We start from the raw sequence: 26,444 nt of genomic DNA, 5'->3' as shown, positions 1-26,444 counted from the left end.
ATTACACCTCGAGATAGTAAATTATGAAAGGAAAACGTAATAAAATCGCTGTCAGGATGTCTCGATGTCGTGATGTTTAAAATAAAAAAAAAGCGGAAATAATTACATAAGACATTGCAAGGATAGTAATTGAACTTCAAAATTGCATAGCAATTTCGAGTAAACATATTTCAATATACTTCATTATGTAAACAATATATTTGTTTTTACGTTAAGTTGCATCTGATTCATAATAGATAATTTGTTAGAAGATTGTGCAATAGACTAAAGCTAACAGATAATATTCATATATTCAGCTTAATTACACTTTAAATATGTAAACTACTGCTTTAGAAACAAATTGTAGCATATGGAAATTGAATTGAATCTTTATCGACATTTTAACTTTTTGAAAGATATGAACTTTGAAGGATATATGGGAAAACCTAATACATACTCCTTCGATTTAAGCGTCATTTCAAAAAATACAAAACTATAATATACGAGCACTACACTTTTCAGAGATTTCAAAATATATTCCAAGTATTGTCTATCCCGTTTAATATCTGCAACTATACTTTAAATAAAAACGACCGAGAGATAAGAAACTCCTTTTAGCTTTGATAAATTCGTTCCTAAAAAAAATTGAACCCTCGGAACAATAGAAATAAACAATAGGGATAGATAAAATAAAATAAATAAAGAACCATAAATAAAATTAGACCAAAGGAACATCAATCATGAAATCTTCTGCAATTTCCTTCAAAAATTCAAATAAATTCCACAGCTTTCACCATCGCAATTCATTGAATTCAACGTGGAAACCCTGCTTATTGAAAAAAAAATCCCTTCTTACGCCACTGTAATAAACACCGGCTGAATCGGGTGTCAGATGAGGTGCTGCCACCTGAGCAGGAAAATCCGCAGGTGGACGAATCGGGTGTGCATGGGACGTCGTGAAAACAAGCAGGTCCACGTAAGAGGGTTGCCGGTTGGTTCCCCCACCATGAGACCCAATTCACCATGGTGGGGGTTTCTCGACGCATGCGCACGCTGTCCTGGGTCCTGTGGCCGAGAGCAGCGGCCAGTTCGGGGGCCCAAAGTCTGTTTCCATCGCGAGGGAAGGCCTCGGATCGCGCTCGTCTCGTCAGCGTCCGGTCAGTTCGTGTTTTCCCGCGTTTCTTTCGTCACGTTGCGATTTTTCACCCCGAAATTGATCGTCGTAAACTGCTCGCGCGAGTGTACACGTGATCCAAAGGATATCAGAGAGACACTCACGGTGGAACTTGTTCAATACGTTTCAAAGGATCCAAAAACGATCGTTGTGTTTACCAGTGTACCAAGTGTCATGGGGATCTAGGAACGCCGGCGAGGGTGAGTCTGTTCGTGCTACTGGAAATTTTGCGTTCTACGATAAATTCTCGGATACTCTGCAATTGAGATTGAGAATGTTTAACGAGTGATTGATATTGGTGATCGTTGATTTTATTGGAACAGGAAGACGTGTGTTTTTCTGTCATGTTGAAGGTAGATCCTTTGAGAAAAATCACTTGTGGTACAAGTTGGTCGATGTATGTACATATATACATTAATTATAGGGATGTTCGTATCAGATAGTAGGCTGAGAGTAGGTGTTGCCGTTATGCTCGTAACAGCAGGCACCCTACGGAAACGAGTTAAGGTCTAGGAATTAATTTCATTGAGTTCCCTGCTGCAAATGAGCTGCGCTGTAACAAAGAAAGTGGCTGGCAGGAGCACTGACCGGTTATTCGAATGCACGATACGGTGATAAAGTCGACGATCTTTCGCTTCTAAACGCCCTTTGTTCAGTCTGTGTTGCATAAAGATGCAAAGTGCGTTAGATCGAACAGACTATATAGAAACGTAGAAGTCTCTTTACACGGAATGATTATAGCGTGACTAAAAATAGACAGTCTCGTGTCATGGAAAATCTTAATTAGGGTCGTAATGTCAAACCAAACGATGCGAGTTACTGTTGCGATTAGAATTTATAAGAAAATCGGAAAGCTGTTGGAGACAATTTTCTCTCTCGCGATACTTTTAATGATACTTCAAATCTAATAATTAACTGCATAATTACACTACATGGTCTGATAATCGTAAGTTCCATTTAATTAGGTGTTACAGTAGGATTTTTAAAAAATCCTAGCCATAAAAATTAATATCACGAAGCTCGTAAACTTAAATAATTAAAGAACATTTTTTAAAGCAATATATAAGAATGTAACAAAAATAGGAGATGTTCTTAAACGTTACTATTTCCCCAGTTATTTAATTTAAGATGAAGCTCTATAAAATTTACTTTCAAGCTTACCAGGCGTCATCATCTGGCCTTAACTAACTGCTTATAAACCTCTCCAATGATCAACGATCCAAGACGACTCTTACTACTTCCTTAAGATTCTCAAGGACACTTGAAGTAGAATTTCAAGATGTAGAACAGACGCTGAAAATCATTTCGATCGCATTTCAAGATTATTTCAACATTATCATTGATCTTTCCAAAGTTAATAAACAAGTTCAATGACAAATCTTTTTAAAATGATCAATGAAATTGTCCGTATTGTTCGGTAAATAACTATAGCGAAGTCATGGCTTTGCATGGGTTAGGCAAATGATCGGAGAATCGGTTAGGAGGATTCGATTTGAAATTGTGATTCCAGGCGTGTCCGGGAAGGGGAGGTTAGGCCGAACGGACGGACGTGTTCCTTTCTACGTGCGCCTCTGCACAGATGGAGTCATGCTAGGCTAACACGCCGAACGAATGCGTTGCGGCTAGATGGTGGAATCTTAAGTGTCTTCTAAGTGTCCTGAGATCTCTTTCATAGGATAAAGAACCCAACAGTGCATAGACTCTAGAGGAATTATCGTATGTGTGCCATGGCTAGGGGAAGCAATTACTGGAATCGGATGCTTATATCTTCTTATACTTTTTTCAATTTGCTTCATTTGTTTGAATGCGTAGAATTTTTGGACGGTGGAAATATTTACGTAGCCTCCTCATTTTGAACTTGAGAGCATGTATATGAAATTTTTAGAGATATATAAAAATTCATTAGCAAAAGTTGTATAATACTTGATCCTGTTGAATTCTTTGAGCTATTTACGATTCAATCGCATGTTTCTATGGCTAAAAAGTTTCTTTAAATTTGAAGATAAAACAGAGGAATCGTTATTGATACGTTACGTTATTGTCACGTAATCTCTGCATAAAATGTTCTCAAAACGTTAAAAGTTTTTATCTGCTGAAATAGGAGCGAAATCAAGGCTTAACAAATTCGAGAAACGCGGTTAATAACGTTGCCAATTTCCTTAGAGAAGTTTCCGTGGATTTTAGGCTAATTTAGAAAAATATTTTCGTGGCCATTGACAGTTATACCCATTAAGTAGAGTCTAAAACGATGACAATTAGCAAGAAATTAAGATTTTCTTAAATATTGATAATTATCCGCTTGTAAATGAATCCCAGGTACAGGGTAATTCGTTGAAAATTAAGATTTTCTTGGCTATGGTAATTATCTGTCAGAGTGAGTTGTAAGTTGTTGCTCAGTTTGTACATTATCTTTATATATTCCTATCTACAGATCTACGTATATAGTAGATACGCGCAGTAAATTCAACTTGAATATCTTATCAGAAGGAAAGGATAATTTTCACATGGAATTGGTCGACGAAATGAATTTAAATATTCCACTTCTATAGGAGATAAGAAATATATCTTATCGTGTTTGGCATCTGTGATCTTCGTAATACAGAAATCAATCAAAAATTGATCCATCTTATCTCACTGCATGTTCCAACCACCCACTGAATATCCGTCGCACTACATCACGAGCCGATCCTGCAGAAACAAAAATTTCCTCGCCATTCACGCCGCGACCATTATTCATCAATCGTGTTCCTGGCGAAATTTCGCCAGGCTTTGGACTCGAGGCCGGTCCGTGGCTCGCTCAATCGTTTCCATGTGTTTTGCATATGAGATCGAAAGTGTATACGTGGTGCACACGGAACGTGGGGAAACGTTTTCTTGTATTGGTGACGTGCACGTGTGTGTAGGGTAGCCATGAAATGCAGTCGAACCGGCTGTAGAAGACGCGTGCATCGTGGCCCAGGCAGAGCTGTGAGCTTCGTGGGTCCAGTGTTCACGGGACACGTTGGTTACGGATTTTTTAAAGATCTTCCTTGTTACGGATCGGAAACGGGGGTTCGAACGTAAATAAAAGATCCGCGGTTCGCCTTGATGTCTGAAATTCCATCGACCTCCACGTTAACTCGTGCGCGCGAGCGTACATGGTGAAAAGGCTTTCGTCGAATTCATTAGGAAAAGGAAATACCCTGGCGAATCTGTGGTTTGCTCACGATGTTTGCGCTTCTCCTTTTTTTTCGTTTATTCCAAGCCGTTTTAATTGTTCTTCTTGGTTCCTTGAAATTGATTTTGACTCTCAAAGAAATGTCATTGAAGCAGCTTCTCGACTTGAAAACAACCACTGTTTCTAAAAAAATCTCTCGTTCGACCGATTTCTCAACTTTTCGACGAATTCTACCTCTAACGAAACTTCAGCCAACCAATTCTTCGAATAAAAGCTGGCCTTCTTACCTTCGAGGAAATCCCATTCGATCTGCTTTTCAGCTCCAAAATGACTTCTACCTACAACAAAATTTTATTCGACGAATTTTTCCAATTTCAACGATTCCAAATTTTTCACAACTGTTCGAATTTAAAATCTCTCTTTCCGAACGATTCGCTTTACACGCATACGTAAGACGGCTGCCTTTATGCGTTGTTTTGGCGTATGGTCGAAACGCCACGAAGCAGCAAAGAAAACGAGAAGAGAAGGGAGTGAAAAGAAAGAAAGAAAGAAAGAAGAGAACGAACCGACTAAGAAAGGCGACGTAGGAAAGTCGTTGCACTGCGAACAGCTCAAGATCCATGATGCTGCGCCACGCGGCGAACAATGGACTCTGACGTCACTTCGAGGCTACACCTGCGGCGCTACACTTGTATGTGCAACGAGCCACCGACAAACCACCCCGCGGAGCGTGCTCCGATTCACAGCGGCCTGTTCGATTTCAAAACGGCCACCGGATCGAAAATAGCCGGCTACGTGCGTATGTGCCTTGCCACGGTTATGCTTCGCTGTTTATCGAACACCGCGGGTAATACGAGCTCCGTTCTTGCCTCGAAGGAGAAAACCAGACTCGATCTTACGATCCTAGAACGTTACCATGGGTCTCTCGAGATGTTGGAAACGAAGATTTTAATTGTACGTAGCTCTTTTAACGGTGTAAGCGGAGAATTCAATTTTAGGTCTTTTTGATATGAGAAGTTGAAATTCTAATTACCTGAAAAGGCATTTGAACGTTAATTTTCACAAATACAATACGAATAATTCTTCAACGGGAACTGTAAATGGAAAATGTACCAAGAAACCGTTCGTACTTGCTTGTTTTCTTTCCTCGAAAATAAGTATCCATTATATCGATCCAGAACAATTTACGGTACACTTTTGCGAGTGAAGCAATCAAACTTCATTTCGTCTGTTATGTTGGCTAAAAGAGCGAACCGACTTTCGTCCGTACGCTAACGAGGAAAATCATTTCTGTGGGGACTTTCATAACGATGAAACGATTTGAACGAATATAATGATCGGTCACAATCGTGGCTCGTACCGTTCGATTATGTAAAAGTTCGTATAAAGACCGTGTCGAATTGTGATCTGTGCGCCACGGAACGTGTTCCATACGCAATACTATTTACGTAAGCACGCACATGCGACGATCAATTGCAAAAGGAACATTTATTAACATCGATGCATCTGAAAATGGAAAGCGCCATCGTCCAAACGCGTTGCACGTAATGTTTTATAATAAACGTTATCACGTTTGTTATGTCATGAGATAGTTGGTTGACGTGAATTATTTGTAACTACGATAAACGTTTCTTCTTCGTTAGAGATATTTCTAGTTACAAATGGTTACGGGTAAATTGTAATTTAAAATAAACGATTTTCATTTATTTTATGTAATATTAGCATTTATAGTATATGCATTTACAATTTCGACGATTCGATAGATACTTTATTTTTTCTTTGATTTTTCACTTGAAAAACGTACATTTTTTAGTAATTTCAATCTCCTGTTTTTACTAATACTTTTTAGAAGTAGAATAGAGAATATTTTTGAGCCATTTTAATTTAAAGAGTTTAGTCTAATTTCATGTTAAAATTGTTTAAACGACCGCCATTTCTGAATCACGCGATATTATATTTTCAACCAGGACAGGTATCTAATCTTTCGAGCTTCTTGAATACGTTCTATCCGCATTCTTCATCCTGTTTGGTATGCTGTTCATATCCTGTTCGACAATACGCAAGTAATCAAACCGATAAACGTTTAGTCACTTATAACGCGTTACTTTATCTCGCAATTATGGCTGATTCGCGTGATTTCCCTTTGAAAAACGCAGTAAAAAGGACCGAGCGAGTAACGAAAGACTTGCAAGTAAGACACGAATCGATTCATTGTAATTCTAAAATATTCATCAACGATCATATGTTTTCACGTATGCGGAGAAATATCCAACGATCGAGTAAGAAGACTTTCGTTAATCTCCGATCTCGAATTCTCAAATTTTTAATTACTAATTTTGTATTGATTATTTTTAATCTATAATTTGATAGATTCATCAAAGTTGAGATATTCTCTATCGTTAAGAAATGTTATCCTAAACATCTTCGACCCGACAAACACGAAATATTTTTCTACTATTTCACAGGGAGATCCACTCGATCGGTTTCATTTTACGCGTAAACCGTTGAACTCGAAAGATCGTCCTCCTTTTCTGAAAAGAGATCTTATCCGATTCAAGTTTAAGACGTCTTCTTTCTATTTTAAATTCTACGCAAACAACCTTTTAAAGTCAATACGATTCCTACGTAGAAAGAAATGTCGATCCAAACGATAGATGAACGAAGGCAGTCCGAAACGTACGATCACATTTTTCGCGTATCGTTGTAGGACACGACGTTTTTCGTACGCATCGATCGAGTAAGGGGAGACTTTCACCATTTAAAATTCGTCTGGCTGGCAGAAGCGAGTCATCGTTCAGCCAGTTCCACCGACCGGATCGAGAAGGAGGCCTCGCTAAATACCTTATTACTTTTGAATTAACATATCGGTACCAAGGTAACAGGACTTCTTCGAGAGCTCGGTCGCGGATTCTTCGGCGATCGTTGGACCGGCAGGAGCCGCTATTTTTTGGGTCACCAGAGAGCTTCCTCTTGTTTGACGTTTACACTTTTAACACGTTGACCGCCACGTGAATTTTAGGCACATGTACATTTTGCCCTGCGAGCAAATCTAACAGATCGAAATATACTGCAGAGTAACATTTAATTTGTGCACTCTTTTTCACGCAAAGTTGCCTAAGCCATTATCGAACCATCGTTGAAAATTTCTTACACGCAACAATTTCTTTATTTGAGAATACCTTCACGCGTCGTTTCATTTTGTCTTTTAACGAAATAAACGACGTGTTTGGAATGAAGTCGAAATGAAATCCATTTGAAATCGCGCAAGTAAGACGAGCGATCGCTGTCGAGTCAGTGACGGAGAAAAGGTACGCGGCTGGAAAGAAATCCGCGGAAATCGGGACGAGTCGAATTGAGAACACGCGTTCCAAGAATACTCGGACACCTTCGGTATCATTAGAACAAACTGTTGACTTCGTAGATTCAACTTGTCTCTATTGATCAGTTACCTTACTTATGGGAAATTATGTCTGTTGTTAATATTTCAAACTTTTGCATAAATTTCGGTATGAAATCGTAAAAGGTATCCAAAGAATGGAAATTCGGAGCGATTAGATTGTCTGATATTTTCGCTAAGTATTTTCAGAAAATAAAGATTTTAGGAAAGATATAAAAACCTGATGCTAGGGTTAAACCTTGATCCTGAAATATAACAGAAAAATAACAGCAGCCTATCGAACTCACTTTCATCGAAGACACGCTAAATGGACTGAAAGAAAAATCTTCTTCCATTCCATTGTCTCATCGAGACAATGAAAAAAAAAAACGGCTCGTCGAAACGAGACAAGGATGGAATATACGTAGAAACGAATATCCATCGCGCATCACGAAACGAAACGGCAATTACCATAGTCGGATAGGGGAGACACTAAGCTGAAAAACGGCGAGTCGTACTCGAAAGTAACCAGCTGCGTTGATAGAAACTCAAATGAAAGCTGCTAAGTGAGTAATCAAGCAACAGGAGGATTTCTTCTGTCCATCCATGGGGCGCAACAGGTTTTTCTCCCGCCTAGAAATCCCCCAGTCACGAGGTCTAATCGTGATCGATCCTTTTAGTCGTAACATTCGAGAAGACAAGGGAAACGTTCGTTCAGTTATATTGTCTATTATGAATAATTTTAAATTTTACACAGATGCCGCGTATGAAGGGTTTGCAACGTATATGACAATTTACGCTCGAGAACGTTCGTTCTTTCGAAGAAGAAACGTTTAAGGATTCGGCATGATTATATTCGATGAGTTTTATCGCTTTAGTTTATTTGGCAATATTATTGAAATTGTTTAGCGTAACGAATAATCGTTTCGTTCGTATAATTTTCAATTAAATTCATTCGTAGAATTTTTCCAAAATATTTCAACTCGTACTCAAACGGTTCGACCACGTAAAGCCACGAGAACAGGTTGTGAAAGGCCGAAGGATCCCATTCCACAACCGCGACCTCCGATAACTATACAGTATAAGCAACTAGACCAGCGGACAATCGTTGTCCTCGAACGGTTCCATTAGACGAAGAGACAGTTAGGTTGCGTTGTCGGTTGATTACGATTGCATCAACATCTTCCTGTCTGCACGCGTTGCGGAGCTCTCGTTTCCATCTGGTTCCCTGACGTTCCAGTTTCCGTGGAAACGGTAATCGTTGTTCGACGCAAGGGGTGTCAGGAAGAAGACGAGAAGAAAGAAGAAAAACAAAGGGAAACGTCCTTGACGTTACCGTTAGGGCAAAAAAAGGTTGATCAAGTCGCGTTCACACTTGCCACGAGTCGAAATCGGAATGTTAATGGCGGCGTTTCAGCTTCCGGTTGAGTTAACGCTTCCAAGGAATCGTGTTTTCCGCATTCAGATCGAACGATGTAAAAATAAATGGAGAAATAAACGAATAATTATATAAAACATCAGTGGTAATAAAATTTTGCCATTAAATTCATCGTTTGATTATCACCGATTGATCTATACGATTCGAACGTTTAATAATAATCACGTTTTACGCTAATATTAATCTCTTTGACGAGATAATTACCATACAATTGTCAACATTTTCAAGAGTCAACGAAACCATCAATAAGAAGCACGACACAAAAGCACGATCCCTGAGATAACATAGAACATAATTACGTGGTTTAAGTAACGAAATTATCATTAAGAGTAATTGAACAATGAAAGATACTTAGCAAGTAATGAACGTTTAATCGCTAAGGAAAAGTGATCACTGAATTTCGCTGTAAATTACTTCTGATTAATTAGAATCTGATAAATATACTGCCAACTACGACTCTCGTCTCTAATTATACTAATCATCGAGTGACTTCCAACTCTCTCATTTCCTTCCTCTCTTAATTTTACCTGTTTGCTTGTCTAACGATCAAGAATGTCGTTGATTGTCCGACTAATCGTATCTAACCGGATTGTACGAATCGTTTGATCGAACAACACGAAGAAATTGACCTCGATGATGTCATGGAAACTACGTAGAGAAAGATGTTCAGCTTTCCTCGCGATAATACGCGACTCTTTCTGATTAATCGACGATTTCTTGTTCTCGTATCCGTACATGATCGAACGTTTCACATAAGAAAAAGCTAATGAAATACGAGGAAAGTATAAAAATTTGGTCGTGAAATATCTACCTTATCTATTTTAAATATCTACTCTGTGAAAAATTTACCTATGTTCTACCAAACGAAAGAGAATAAAGCTGATCGAATGAATTAAATTAACCTTTCCATAGTGGAATTGTCGCGGTTACATCGATGTAGCCGTCCTTGATGATGCAGCCGAGATTCCATTAAAGGTTGAGCCGAGCTTTCTCCGAGCATAAGTCATTCCGAATTCCTGGCAATCGCGAACGAGCACGGTAACCACAACTCGAAAGTGCATTCGAATTCCTGCTTTTCCTCTTGCACGCGAAAATTATCCAGAATTTTCCTTTTACCACATAAACTGTTTCTGTTTCTTTTTCTAACGAAGAAAGTTTCGCTTTTACGTATACAGTTCCCAGGATGATTAAAATCAATCGAACTTCGTAGTTGCTTTCATGCAGAGTTACTTTCGATTACCTATTTCCTGTATTATTTATAAAAGAGAATAAAGATATCGGATAGGTAAAATAATACGTTTTACGAAGCATCGATAGGTATAAGAAATTTACCACTGCGGATAATTGGCGTGAAATTTAATGGTGTACTATTTTTAGTTGCCTTATTATCTATCCAGTGACTCTGTGTTTTCATGTGTAAATCATTTTTCTGTGGGTAAACACCGATCGTAGTAAATAATACAACTCATTATTGTTGTAAAAGAAGTTTATTAGGAAATGATTAATAAGCTAGTTAACGCCAAATTTATGAAGCGTCAAACAGCAGGCGTTGCAGAATAATAAATGGGTCACTTTGGTTTTGTCTAATACGCGATATTATCATTTTTTTGTGGCTGTTACGTCAAATCATCGCTTCATTTTTTAATTCCATTCCACCTCTTTAACGTTATATCGCATTATGTATACTTTCCATATTTTATTTTATTTATTTATCACGGTGTTGCTATGCGATTGTAAAATTAGTACCGTAGAAAGTGATCTATTTAACTTTCAATTTTCAAATTAATGCAAAATACTGCGACTATATTTTTTATCATTCCCGTAAGAGGATTAACTTAAGAAAACGAAATTTAAATCTGTTGTTGGTATAATAATCGTCTTATATAAAGAATTAGTCAATTTATCGGCAAAATGATAGTTATTTATTATCGTTCATTTACGTAACGGTTACGATGTTATAATTTATATATATTTTTCTTGTCACTTATTATACGGACAATCCATCACAGCTGTCTTCCTACTTTCAAAATATCTTTCTATTTTTAATTCGCGTAACTGTAATTGCCCGCATGTTCTTATTTCCCTAACAGGTCAACCGTTGATGACGGAAGTTCAACAAACGTGCACGACGCGCCTAGTTATTTCGATTGTATAACCTACTCTCGTCTTTCGCGACCACCTCTCGTGCATTCAAGATCGTTCCACATATTCCCATAGGAATTCCCTCGAAATGCCATTCTTTCCTTTACAATACGTTATCACAGAAGAGACCTCGATTATGATACCAAACCAGCCTATTCTACCCTCTTAAGGAACGCCAGATAATCAAACTGCTTTCCCAGCGATAAAACCAACGTTCCATTGCTTTCAACTCTTTACAACAGCCGACCGATATTCATCCTGGCGGAATTACCCGGATTACTACTCTCCTTCAACGTCAAGTAGATAAAATTTTATATATAGAATCGGCGTAAGAATTCGCGGTTTAATATTGCAAAATTAAAATTGTAAAAATTCGCACAGATATCTCGTAGTCTAATAGCGAACATCCTAAACGTATCGAGTACAAGGATTCGCCACTTCTAAAGGAGCTGACGCGCAAAGTCCACAGACCGTCGCACCTTAGAGACGGATCCAATTCATAGAAACCATCGTCGAAGGTGATCTTTCGCGTCTGGAACTTTTTACTCTCTCGAATCTTGACGCGATCTCTCCTCTTTCTCTCGATCGACGGCTCGAGCAACCTGGACAAGAGGTCCATTGTCCGACCGGCTGAGATCGTATTGTCAGTCGTGGGGAACTGAATTCTCTGACCAGTGGAACGAAACTGTAACGCCAGCTCGGTTGTTGGACCGCATGCCTACAGTCGATCGGACATTGGCAGCATGCAAGTGAAAGTGTCGCCCGGGTCCCATTCTCTGTACGCTGAAACGCGCACGGTTCGCGTGTACACACGCCTGCCTGTTGCTAGAAATCCGCCATGCCTGTCTCTGTTGCCATAACGAGCTAGTCGAGCACTATGATACCATCCTGTATTCCTGTTCCTGTTCTCGCGTTCCGCCCGGTATCGCGTGTCCATATGCAACCATGGTGAGAAAAGTGGACCCGGCTCGACGAAAAGGTGTTGATCTTCTCCCATAAAAGCGGTCGGGTTCGATGCACCGATGGTGTACGTGTGCTGCTTTAACCCCTTAACGTACATGCAATTTTCTCGAGCCAACAAGTTGAAAATGTACAATTTTATTCTTAGCAGGATTATTTCTTGATTAAATAATACATAGAAATAGTAAATAATACGAATAGAACGCAAGCTAGGAAGTGAAAGAAAGCATGTGTTTCCATAAATACGGAAACGTTATCGTTTATTAGTACAAAGAATGGTTCGCTGTTGCTGAGCGCACGTTAAAAGATTAGGTAGCTTCTTGCAGGGATATTAGAGGTAGTGTATGGTTTTCGAGAATGCGATAGGAAGATTGGGTTTTGTGGGATCATGGGGCTTCTTGGATGAGGTTTCTTTCTTCGTTTTAGGGAGCGATTTTGGTTAGACGGAATTATTGGGCGGTAGTATAATTTTAGATCCATACTTCAGATCATACTTCATACTTAATTTCATGGCTATTAAATATCGCGAGGGAATCCGGAGAACGGTAAAGAACAAAATTACTAGCATTCGGAATTTTGTATCGACCTTTGCGTTAGGATGATCGATTCGTTGAAATAATCGTGTCCAAACTCGGACAATATGTTACACTAATCTATAGCAATTTCACCTCCAACTCCGTTTCACAATCTCTCCTTTCGCAATATCCATCGTATGACCACACAGTCGTACGAACCAGTTCCAGACCAACGTTTGCTTGTTCCGTCGAATACGAAAGGATTGAGATAGCTTAACGATAACGGAAGTAAAATTAGTCGTACCGAAGAAGACGCAAAATTAATTCTCTCGATCACCGTTATACCCTACAAAGTTTATGGAAGTAAAAGGAGAAGGGCGGCGATTCGAAAGCCTGTTCGACATCGAGTCATAAATTCTGAACGATCGCTTTCCATAATAGTAGCGCGGTTTTGCTGATCTTAGATGAATATGGAGGTAATGATAAATGATCCAATCCGAACTGCATTAAATTACTTTCTATCGAGGAAAAAATATTTTTCTTCTTATATTTGGATTTGTAGTAATTGGCAAACTACGGATGTTCGTGCATCTACGAGAAATTGGAAAATATATAGAAAATGCGCATGATACGATGTAAAAATATATAAAATATCCAAGCTACGATGTTTTTTTGTAATATTCGGTAGAAACGATAATTTTCTATCCAGATAATTTTCGTTTTTTTCAAACGATTCGTACAAATACGAATTTGCATAATTATCTACGGTCTAGTAATTAGAAATGAAAGATATGTAAAGATAAATAAATGGAAATTTCTTTTACCGAAGGTTTCATCATCGAATTCTAATGTAGAAACTGGTTAAAAAAAAAAAAAAAAATAAAGAACAAATCTTAAGGAAGTCGGAAATCAGCGATTCGAGTCGCAGATTTAATTCCAGACGCGACCGATGCAACTCGAATCGAATTCCAAGTGTAATCCACTTAAGAAACACCCTGTGAGACGACGTTCTCCGAGCGATTTACAGAATATGCAAGCGGCATAACGCCTACAACCGTGCTGGATTGCACGCTCACGGACGGCCTTGAAAATTGCGAAACCGCTCGAAGCGGAAACCGAAAGCGCAACCTCGAGGCTCCATAGAACGGTTTCTAAACTCTCGGCGTCGTGAGCGACTCCCTGTCTCCTACGAACGTGTTGCACTCGCGTATCGTTAGGAGCTATTTTATTACGACAAAAGGACGTGCAAAACGGTTAACGATCTTCGATCTAGAAGAAATAATTGGATGAGCCGGTATTATTAACGTGCAAACGTAATACTCGTGAGAGCTATTGTTTTATGTTGAGACCGGATCCCGATGGCCATTTCAGATTCTTATAATAGACTACATAATATAACGAGGTTACTGCATCGATTGATGCGGTTACGTGCAGAGCTGTATGCATTTTAGATCTTTTTCAAATTAAATTGAGAATAAAGTATCGGATTATCCGCAATATTTGTAACGTGAGTTGTAGCAACGAAGGAAAGAAAGGAAAAATGATTAGTTCAACGATAAAAATAGTAATAGACACGGAGAAAAAAAGTAACAAACTATGAAGACTATGAAAATGTCAAAGCACAAAAAATAAATAAATACTCGACCAGCGGATTACAATGCTATTCTCGAATGTGAACGTCCTTCGAATTCCTAGGATAATCTCAGGAAAATTGAACCAGATCACAAAGATTAGATAATGTTACTGTTATGTACGAGAATAATTATTGTAAATCAAGGCAGTGCACTCCGATGGAACGGTGCCAAGAATCTCGACACGCAGTTATAATGGAAAATTCATTCGTCGAGAGAGGAAAAGAACGAAGCTGGATCTCAGATGCGAATAGCCGATAGAAAGACAAATTGTTTCCACGTGAATCAGCCATGAATCCAATGTGGACATATGGAATCCAGTCGTGGGTAGCGCGTGTGTAAACTCTGCACACCATCTGCGATATTCCAATACGTTTCGTTCGAAGCGTAAAATAATATATAATAATATTATCTGAATCATGCGAAAGGTTCCAGTTTTGATTTATCTATAAAGTTGCTGGAAACTTGGTCGCAACCAGCATCAGGTATAGTTTCGTATTGGCGAGCAAAAGTTAGCTATCGAACTCGAGGAAGCCTTCGTTATTCATGAAGCTAGGTCGCCTTGTGCGGGCACGACGATTAATTAACACCGGTGATTACTAATTAGAGAGCACACTGTGTGTGAGATGGCGTTTAATATTAACAATGCTAACGATTCCCAACGACTCGTACACATTTAAATACAAAATCCTCTTCTGTTCGTTAAACACAAACGAATCGAACGTGAAAAACAAATTTATGCGGTACGTTGGAACATTCGCCTATTATTCTCGATGGTTGAAATTCTATGGAAAAACCATGCTCGATTCATTGGGCTTATGGTCGCTACCATTCGTAATCGAGATGGTCATGAATATTGAGTAGATAACAGGGAATTGTTTCTCGCGTGCACGCGCGTTTTAATTTCGTTCCATTTATTTATGAGCTAACTGTGTTTCGTAATAGTTTATTAGATAAATTCGCGTATTTTGTGTTTTATATTGCTCTCGTATTTGGTGGAAATGAATTATTCTGTATAGAAATTGTTTGAGTTGATATCGCGAAAATATTAATTGGGAAATTCAGGTAGTAGGACTACAAATGACGAAATTTTCTAACGATTATAGTTACGACGATATCAATTACAAATTCATTTATATCAGTTACGATATGATTTGATTTTCTCTGCCAGAAACAATTTTCTTTATCGAATCAATAAACTTTCTTCTAATAAGACAATTTTTTATTATCATTATTTAATTTGTACTTTAGAATTTGTCCAGCTGGACATTTGGTAAATTTTCCCAACTTAATTGTTAAATAACACGTGGATGGCTACCCCCAGCGGGATACCATCTTCGTGTTTGACTATTTTATTTCTGTAGTGAGGTCAGTGGGATGTTTTCTTTTTAGTCTTCTTTCCATCAGAGTAATAAGACTTGGACAGCGTAATTACAAAGAATTTACGTACAAGTACAGGTTTGAAGAAAATTCCACTACTTAGAAACGGATTTCATTACATAGAAACAGATTTCATTAGTGAATGAAGGCGTAGCGGCGATTTCAAGGCCGCTTTCACCTTCCTCAACGAAATAACATATTTTTCTACCCTCTGGTTAATGAAGAGTCGATTCAAGGTCATTAAGTAAAAGGCACTTAACAGTTCACGGTTCTTACCAACCGCACGCGGAAAATGTGACGAAGTACTGTTACACATGAATCAAACATGTTAATGGAATAGCTTCGACCGAGCCTGCGAAGAATATCTAATAAATTATAAAATGGGAATATAATTACCTAGAAGATAAATATACTGCAATGGCAATGAACGTTTCATTCATTCGCAAATCGATAATAAGCTTGTTTAATCGAACGTGTAACGCAATCTTTCTTTCGGACGACATTTGTGGAAGCTCGTTAAATATTTGTACAGACGTAATTGATACAACAAAACCAGGATACACTCAATAAGGAAGCTCGTAAAGAGATAGTTGAAATCCCTAGAACATTTTGTCTTAGAACACTAAAATTTCCGACAGATAATAAACAATAAATTACGAGAGAAAGATAGCTCGACAGCTACAATTTTTTAATTTCTACAACCGATAAATCATTAACTAAATAATTTCTTCCTATTGTACCTACTTCCTTATGAACATACAATTCCCAAATGTATATCACGTTTATTGATCAACGAACCTTAACCTATCGACATTCTGTAAGTACAAAATTAGATAGTTCAGACAGTTTTAATCCATCGTAAACTGGAATTCGCTTGACATTTTGTGGCTGTTCCGTTTTATTGTCCGCATGTTGGCCAAGCCATTGAATTAGTCACGTTCGTTTTTAAAATACCCCTCTGTGTTCATCGATGGCCGACTTTGGTCTAGCAGAGAGAAAGGTCAGTTCCAAGAACCATAAATTTTATACCTAATACCAGAATCCCAAAATATATCGGTTACGTACTTTCGGAATCGCCCTAACACGTACCCTACTTCTCGTTGTTGCCATGTGCTCGCCATCGCAGCTTGCTTATGGTGTCACGTGTTTCTTCTATCGTGACGACGTCTTAATTTCTGGCAGGACCCTACTTTGGAGTTATTTGGAGAAATTAAATGTTGACAGACGAAACGAGTGCCTTTTTCTTAAATGACCGTAGAAAGATATAGCTTATTTATTAGAAGTTTCCTTCCATATATCGAAAGATGATAAGAATTGACCCACACCGCCAGATAGAAACGCAGATTGTGATACATCGGTGAGTCACGCGTCGCTTTAAAGTATCAATGTCTGTTTGTTTTGAAAAGACCGCTAGAAATGGTTAATATTTAATCGATACTGTCAAAAAAAAAAAAAACTCATTAAAGAACCCTATCTTTCAGCTTTTTACTCAAAACCCAGCCTGATATGTCTAACCTTAAATAAGATCAGAATAATCTCTATGTCTCTCCTATCGCTTTCCCTATAATATGTGCCTTTCAAAGTACTAAGTATCCCTGGCATCGAGATCTTTGTTAAGTTTCGCGCTAATTTTCTACGGTATTGGCATGGTAACTGTCCGTATTATCGCAGAGATGCCGCGATTGTATGTGGTACACCGGTTACATAACCCTGGCATTCGTGCGATGAAAACGAATGAAACGATGAACCGCGGCGCGGGAGAAGAAGTTAATTGAAAATGGCAAAGTACGTTCGTTCGGATTGATCGCGAGGCAGCAGGTTACGAGCCGTTTCTCATACGTCAACGAACTTCTATCGTTCATAACTTAACGGTAAATTATTAGTCCTTCGTTTCTGAAGAACGAAGCGAACTGCTTGCTCTGCCGGAACAGAAGCGTGGCTAACAATAAGAAAGATGCAGGATATTTCACGCGTCGTCATGCTACACAAAGAGCTGGAAAGATGATTAGATAAAAGAATGCGGGTTATTTCTGGATTGATTATTTCTGATGGATCAAACGCAAAACAGCATTATACGTAATAGAAGAACGATCGTCGAGTCTCATATGGAATTTTGAAATTTATTACAAACGAATATTATAAATAAAAAGAAAAATCAACTTAACCGCAACATTTACTTCCATTCTTCTCTAACAAATAACGTTTATTCCTTTAGATAGAATATGCTTTTTTCAACCGACTCTCTCTTTCTCACGCATGAACGACCTTTCAGTGGCATTTGCACGACATTTTTCCGTGCATATTTCGCGCGTGCACTATCCAACGACGCAAGAATGTTGCATCGACGGCTATGAACGAACGCGGAAGCGTTTTCTGGAAAGTACGTCGAATCGTGTAGCGGTGTGACGAACGGTGCTCGCGTTCAATCATCGCCGGGGCAACAGGCCGCAAGAAAGATAATTCCTCGATTAGGAATCGACCGTTTGTCTCGTGTTACCTCGACCGTGAAATGGCAATTTTCAAGGCTACCATGGGTGTTCCAGTCCCGATGATACATTCCTGAGCAAAAAGAACCCTCATGTAAATTGTGTGTCGTTCGCTTGCGGTATACCTCGAGGAACGTTGATCTCTTAATATCGACGTTGATGCACCAACAGATACAGATTTACGATGGAAAAACATGGTGCAAACGTCGTTATTCAAATTGGTTTTTCGAACCGATGGTATACGAGAGATTCTGGAAAATTTTATAACGCGACAACTCGAAAGAAGAAGGCAACGCACGTGTTTTCTTTCGGCGCGTATGTATATGTAGAGTGTGTATGTACGCTTGAATATAGTAGATTTACAACGAGATCGCAGAAAATACAATGGAAACGTTATTATTAAAAGCGATCTTTTTTTTTTAGCACGATGGATACGTAGAAGGTTCCAGAGAGGCTTGTACAAAGTGTCAACTTGACAGCGTCGCGACGAAGATTATGTAAAAATGTTTTTAGAGCGCTTGAGGCGTGTAATACTCGTAAAAAACGCCGGTATGAAAATTGTTCCTTTTTTTTTTTTAACGTAATGGTATTAAGCAGTTCAAAAGAGTTTCGTTACGTTTTCATTTTTAAAACCGTCACGTCGAAGACGATGTAAAAACCGTTTTCTTTTTTTTTTTTTTTTTTTAAACGATCGGAGCGTGTAACGTGGGAACGAAAGAGTAGAAACGCGAAAGAGCCTTTACGAGTCGCTGGCTTTTCTCATTTTGCGAGAGATGAGAATGAGACGAGTACCGAATAAAGAGAGATTCTCCGTTGCACTTAAAATGTGAACTTCTCGGCGTAATTAAAAATTGTCTTTTGCATAAAAGAAGCGGAGAAACGTTAGGATTAACAGTTATAACCTGCATCGTTCGTTTCAATGGATTTACCGCTTGGATCGCAACGACGATCACTTTCAAAACATTTCTGCTATTTCTTTTCGATGTTTCTCGTTTTGACATTTTTATGGAATTTAAATGTGAAATGAAATTCGAAATTTTTGACGGATTCATATATAGAATAACGAAATGACGATTTTAAGTGGCAGACGTAATTTAAGGAGACTTAACGAGTCGGCAGAACTTTAACGAAGCGTAATTGAACGGGAAGACTACGTTTAATTATGCCGAATATTTATCAGCTTGATGTCACATTCGACGATATCTCTTCGCGAGTTTAGAATTATCTGAAAATAAAAATTATTAAAGCTGAAAAATTTATCGTATGTTCCCGCGTAGTTATTCTCATTATTCAAACACATTTACAATCGATAGAACGTATAGAGCTATGCTTAACAGCTCCTATGCATTTTAAATAAGAAGTCTGATGCTTTCACTATTCGAATTTCTACAGGTAAGTACCTAATACGATTCTGAATTTCCAATTACGAGTTACGTTTCATAGAACATTGTATAGTAAAATATAAATATATAACCGAATGTTGAGAAACAACGGTGATATTTTTGTAATTCTTAAAAAGAATGAAATTTTTAGGAAGATATAAACGTATTATTATTAAGTTTTACTAAATAAGTAGTTTCAATAAATTTTTGTCACATTCTTGGGTAATAAGCCTGACACGAATATAAAATTCTGACTAACAGCTGTTCCGATATTTATGAATATTGATAAACCTTTCTCGTGAGAATTTTTTCGAAACTCCAATAATGCGATAGGACTCTGTTCGATTAATAAGCCAAGGCGGCATTACACCTTCATCCTGAATGAAATCGAAAACGATCATCAAGAGCCCCGCCTATCTAACATTCGCGCGCTAGACTCGTCCAGCATGTAGCAAGGTCGTTTTGTCTTTTCCTCTCTCTCTCTGCTTTAGTCAGTGTGCACTTTCATTTCGAGGCAAACCGTCGGTGTCTTTCGCGACCGTTTATGGCTATTAAATTAAATTCCACGTCCGTCAGCCAGTTGGAGTCGTAGCCGGTCGAACTGCAGAATGCAGAATGCACATACGAGAACGTATGCGCGCCTGGCCATTAGTCAAGTTTTATCGGAATCGCGGCTAAACTACTGTTCAGACCTCGGAAGAGAAATTCTCGGCTGTTTCGCGCGACCAGAGCGTTCACTTTACGTTCAGAAGCTTTATTAGGTTGTCCGAAAAGTTTCTTTCGTTTCATAAGGTGATAATAGATGAACGACCATTTCTGTTTTATATTATTTTATTGGATTAGGTATGATCCATTTCGTTCTATTTCTATTATTACGTTCGTGCATAATTCAATAAAGTAATATAAAACAAAAAACATTGTGCGTCTACCATTTCCTTATAAAACGAAAGAAACTTTTCGGACAACCTAATATTTTGGCCCGATAATAATTCGAACGATAACAATCCTCTGGGATTCTGAACTGGTATCATCGGCCAATGAAATATTACGAGTTATCGATGCTAATAAATTTTCTTACACGAAAGTAGGAAGTTTGGGAATAAAGCGAGTAAAATTTCACGAGATTCGCAAATTACGAGTTACAAGTCGAGCGATCGTTCTATTTAACTTAAAATTGTAGAAGCTGTTTGCATGACGGAAGTTTGTAATCTACAACTTATCGTCGGTGAATTATTATTGCTAATATTAGTTAGTATAGTCTGTAATTTGTGACTGGCCAATTATTATGGAGAAAGAAAGGATAGAAAATATGGGACATAAATCGAAAGAATTTATGACTTCTTTGAACAGGTTTTGGTGGCCTGTTTGAATGGAGTAGCCATGGCCGAGCATTTGGACTTTCACAAGTCGAATAATTTCATACTCGTTGCGTGATCGATTTCGCCAATATTATCTCCGAACTTTCAATAGAATGTTTTTCGTTGTCCAAACTATTCATACAGCTTCTAAGAAACTTTACCATCGAACCTAAGATGCCACTTTCGACTACTATTTTACGCGTATTAATAATATTCCTGTATTATATTAAAGATGAATAAAAGTGTCCTCATATTTATAAGCGGCAATGTAAGTATATTTCTAGAAGAGAAGGGAATCGAACTTGGAATTGCATAGCTTATCGCAATGTTGCGACGTGCAGTTGTGATTTCTCGTTGAATTATTTATTACGAAAGTTTGTAGCCGCGTGTAGCGAATCTAAGGACCCAAAGTCGATTGCGCTGCATAGTTTTTTATGCAATATGCTCGCGTATTTGATATCGATCTAATTATTATTCCCACACACGCGGAAAACGCAGTATTTTTTTTCGATCAACGGTGAAAGTCGTATTATTACGAAATTTGGTCGATACGTTTGCGCAAATGAGTTTGATATTCGAAAACTGACAGGCGATAGATGGGCGAAAGACTATAGAAAGGTGAGGTCGAATCCTTCATTGATTCGTATCTGTTGAGTTGTTTTCTAGTTGAGCTATCAATCAAATTTCAATGAGAAAATGGATACGTTTGAACTGACATAAATGTTGTACGCGAAAGAAACAACCATTTTTCGTAATTCCTATTAAATAATAATTCTACGAGTAATAATTTTTATTATCACAGACCACGGATAATGTGATCTTCAAGTCTGAAATTTGATTAACAATAAATTTTGACGTATCTTCTTATAACAACGAGAAAGGTTTACATTTATCTACCTTTTATGTATGCGGTGCATCTGATGTTTTAGTATCGAATAGGTTACAAAATTCTAGACTTTAGATGTATTTCTAGAGGAACTATAGCAAGTAGCAGTTTCATCACTACATAGTGCATACAGTGTATGATTCGGTGACAAATAGAGTTTAAATTCTAGCCGCAGTATGTTCCACCCACACTCAAACACACGCAGGAATATTTACATATCCGCTGTATCATACTGTTCGACGACAAATGGTTCTTAGATTCTAGATACAGTATACCTCTTGGGACACTCCGATGTACGATTTCTGTACATCCCTGGTGCATATTGCAGAACCTAAAGATCAATGTACTTCTAAAAGTATTACACAAAGGAAGAGTATAAAAGAAATGTAAAAAGAGAACGAATAGAAATCTAAAGTGCTCGAAACCTACATGCATTAATAACAAGACAAACTTCCAAACAACTAGTACGTTTATACGACATTGTATAAGATTAAATCTACCTTTGAAACTGTTTAAAGAAGAACGATCACCCTAGAAACGTCTCTATCTCTACCTATTCATCAAACAGCCCAAAGACATCTTAAGAAAAACGTACCCATCTTAATGACAAAAAGATCGGAAGCAAGTGGTATTATATGTTTGAAAAACCACACCTGGTACATGACGCTTGCATATTTACTCCGCATATTACGCACCGCCATGTTATGGACGAACACGAACGCATACAAACGGGTACCCACGCGTGTTCCTGAAGCATGCAAGGGAGATCTTTGACGTGTGTGGGTTGGCAAGGCCCCTGGAGGCTGTACAACGAGCTACCGGCACTGCGAGTCTACCTGTCCCACTTTCTAATCAAACTGATCCAGCTTGGTCCAGCTTGCTCGGTTTCTGTCTACAGATCGGATGTTCTTTCGAATATCTCCCTTGGCTCGAGACTACCGAACCGCTCCAATTCTATCCGCCAATCGCATTCCCAGTTGTTTACGCTTTTCGTGTGGGAATATTCGATAAAGCGTATATTCTCGAAAGAAAGAAACGATCGGTTAAAGCGAACGCGAATCAAGTTGGAAATGTACTTTTCGTGGGACTTTGGTAACTTCTAAGTAACTTCGTGTGGATATCGATCTCCTCGGTAATTTCCTACTTTAAAGGTATCCTTTGAACGAAGATTCTCCGGATATATAAATTTCCGAGTGATTACGAAGAATCAGACTCACCAAGATAGATATTAGTCATTGGGATTTCTTCATGGAACAACAATTCTTATTCCTTCCGTCATGCAAGTACATGCGACTGGCAGAATCATGGCAAGGAAAATAGCTGGCTAGATTGGAATTTCCAATAAAAAGGATGAATTGTATCCTGATAATTAATTGGTGCGTAACCAACGGTTTCAAAGAACGAACGAATTACATACAAATAGCATTAGAAAATAAAAAATTTCTTGAAATAGACACAACGTGTTTTTTTCGAATCGTTGAACAGGATATCTCTGATCGATGTAACTAATTGCCCATTTAAGTATAATTTCTTCGCATGCTGCCTCTTTATTGCAGCGGCAAACTGTGAAAATATATTTAACAGCAAACGCAAAACATCCTCTGTGAAAAAGATCGTCCGTTATGAATTTTGTTTAAGCAGAGGGAAACGTAGGTAGCCACTTGGAATCGTCGGAACGGTGATTTACTTTCAGGCAGGGAAAGAATTATTTTACAATTAATCTTTATTCTCGACTCGACCGATGAGTTTGAGGAATGTTAAAAACGGTTCCTTATTCTTTATTCGCGATTAGAAGGTAGGCTTTTACGCGTTTTAATCAATTAATTTAGAATTAAGGATGGCGCATCCTATAACGAATTTCAGTATGAGTTTCCTATTGTGTAAGTATTTGTAATTTTGTCGTAGAAATTTAGAACAAGAAAATTAACAAACGCAGGCATTTAAACATTTAGAAATTCGGGAATCGAAAAATTCTAAAATTTAGAGATTCGATAAGTCAATAATTTAGAGGTTCGGAAGTATTACGCAAATTCAAGCATTTAAACATTTAGAAACTGGAGAATTAAAAATTTTGGAATTAAGAAAATGAGAAATTGGGCAGTTAAAAGTTAAAACTCAACTAAAATAAAAATCTGCAAACTTTTACTAAACATTGACAATATGGTCAAAGTACGGTCGATATGCATGCGTTTCGACACGCCACAACTCATAATTCTTTCCAAGGAGAAAGGAATTGGTTAACTAAACTCGCTTTCCATGTACAATACCGACGATTCAATTAAAATTATATACTATCGCAACTCGTTGACTTCCTGTGTATTTTACGAACACCTTTCGAGAGTCGTTAATTTTTAACTAAAAACTCATTACAAAGAATCCTTGCAATAATCTACTACACCAGTTAAAAACACATGGAAGCTGGTAAGTGAGCAGTTTGAAAATAATTTTGCTTATAGACTGCTATTTCCTACTAAACAATAATTTATCTCGCAAGTACAATTAATCGAGATATTCTTGAAGATCTTTCATGACTTTAAATTAATCGTCTCACTTCATTATGATTAATACGAAGATATCGGATATTAAATCGACAAAATGTTCTTTGAAAATTTAAATTGAAGGCATTACATTTATCGGAAGAATCTTTCCCACTGCTAATACATTCAAGATAATTAAGATATGTATTTTTTAATTTGCTCACGGTATTACAAATTATGCACGGCTACTGAAATACCTTAAGCTGTTCGTGCCTATTTTTATCGCTCTGTGTTTCCTCGACGATTGGCATTTCTGATTAGCGAAGAAGAATGTTTATCTTTGTACATGTGTCTCGGCACTTTTCGCTGTTCGTTTCGAAAGGTTTGAACGTTTAAAATATTGGCAGGATGGATCTACGAATGCCACTTCCATCAGCGAAAAGATCGGCTGCCCGAAGAGGAAAAGAATTTTGTTAAAAACAAAATAAGAACTCGTTTAAAAGAAAAATCGGAGATAGGGTTCGAGTACCGAGCCCAAAACGATCGAAGAACTTTAATGGCGAAAAATTGGCCGCAAATTAGCGTCATTTTGATATCGTGACATCGGTGTGCGTGTGCAACGAACCTAACAGAACCTAACGAAATAATGAGTATGCGCATAATTATTGATTTCAGTGAAGCAGCGAGGCTGATTCCATCAAAGAATTCAACCTTCATTACACTTAGCCACGCACATCGCTTCGAAAGTAACGCGAACAGTGTTGCAATTAGAAACGTAATTTGAAAGGGAAACTGCTATTTTGAAAACGAAAACGACACTACAAATGAGATCCCTTCGCCTCTGCATACCGCTCTATGTTAAATTCGAACATTTCTATTCGCTCGAGATCGCGATACCAACATAACAGCCAAGGTAAGGGAAAATAAAGTCGTGATACAACTTTTGACGAAGATACGAAGTTTACAAATTTCTATATTTTACAAAAAAAGTTTGATTTGGCATAATAGTTTCGTTTAGCGTTACGTAATCGATAGATCGAGGGAATTGGTCTCTAGAATTGTTGAACACTAATAACGATAATATTATTAATAACATATTTGGAAACGTTCATTTGTATATTAAATCTCAATTTGATAGCTGGTGTCCTTAATTGAGAAACGACCAGTTGCTACGGTAAATAACCAGATTCAGTGATTTACTTCAGCGTTGATTCGCTATTTCCAGGATTCTAGATGAACAGAGTTACATAATTGTCCCGGCAAAGATATTTAACAACTCTGCCATTTGCGATAGCCGACAATAATAAAGAACAAGTTCTGTTACCAAGCGCCATATCGGCACAGGTTGTTCGGAACTTTTCCCTTGGCAAATATAGTTCTACTCTAGACGCGTGTGCATAACCGGCCGGAATGCGAATACCTTTTTTCTTCTTTCTTTCTTTTTTATTCCATCGCAAAACGACCAACATGCCGGTGTTTTATTTATACGCTCGAAAGGCTACGCACGTCCATGCTTATGAGCAGCGTATATTGTTCATGCGTGGCATGTAGGTAGACACCGACGTAGATATGTAAAAATTCAGGGCGATCATGCGTAACAATGATTCAATGTGATTTCTACCACCGTGCGGATGTAAATAACGAAGATGCAGGAAATTCTATTCTCGTCTATTCCGTTTCAATATATAAAATTACCCTTCTTATTAAAATTAGAGCGTAACGCTTGAGAAAAAGTTAACCGTTTTAACGTGCAATTAAACGAACGAATTTTAACGTATAATTTCATAAACTGCCAGAGTATTTTAGAGTAGGCGTATGAAACGGAGCCTCGATCACTTCCTACCGCGGTAACGTAATGTATCATTGTTCTTTGTCGGATCGATGGTATTCGCGCGTCAACGTTCTTCGGAGACTTCAACGCGTGGTGGACGAGTAACCAGTGATTTCAATGACGAGTTCATTACAGACCGCGACAATAGATTGTCAACGTTGTTTAACACGACAAGGAAGCTTCCATTTTTCACAACTCCAAGACATATTTATTCTTTTATTTTTTACAAAATTGGTTTTACTTTTCATATTTTTTTTAATAAGCGTTGCAAA

The 26,444-nt window shown here is 38.0% G+C and overlaps 1 protein-coding gene across 1 annotated transcript in view; it reads left to right on the top strand.

Annotated features, from left to right (window-relative positions):
- The first annotated feature begins 1,064 nt into the window (after nucleotides 1–1,064).
- The window catches only part of LOC100642932 (microtubule-associated protein futsch), a 55,542-nt gene continuing 30,162 nt past the window's right edge, over nucleotides 1,065–26,444 (top strand). Inside the window, exon 1 of the mRNA XM_048408529.1 lies at nucleotides 1,065–1,353. The gene's annotated coding sequence lies outside the window, so the exon portion shown is untranslated. The remainder of the gene's footprint in view (nucleotides 1,354–26,444) is intronic.

The sequence above is a fragment of the Bombus terrestris genome, chromosome 9 (assembly GCF_910591885.1).
Source record: "Bombus terrestris chromosome 9, iyBomTerr1.2, whole genome shotgun sequence".
NCBI classification, from domain to species: Eukaryota; Metazoa; Arthropoda; class Insecta; order Hymenoptera; family Apidae; genus Bombus; species Bombus terrestris.
The sequence above is the reverse complement of the archived record's forward strand: the minus strand, read 5'-3'. Positions and strand labels throughout refer to the sequence as shown.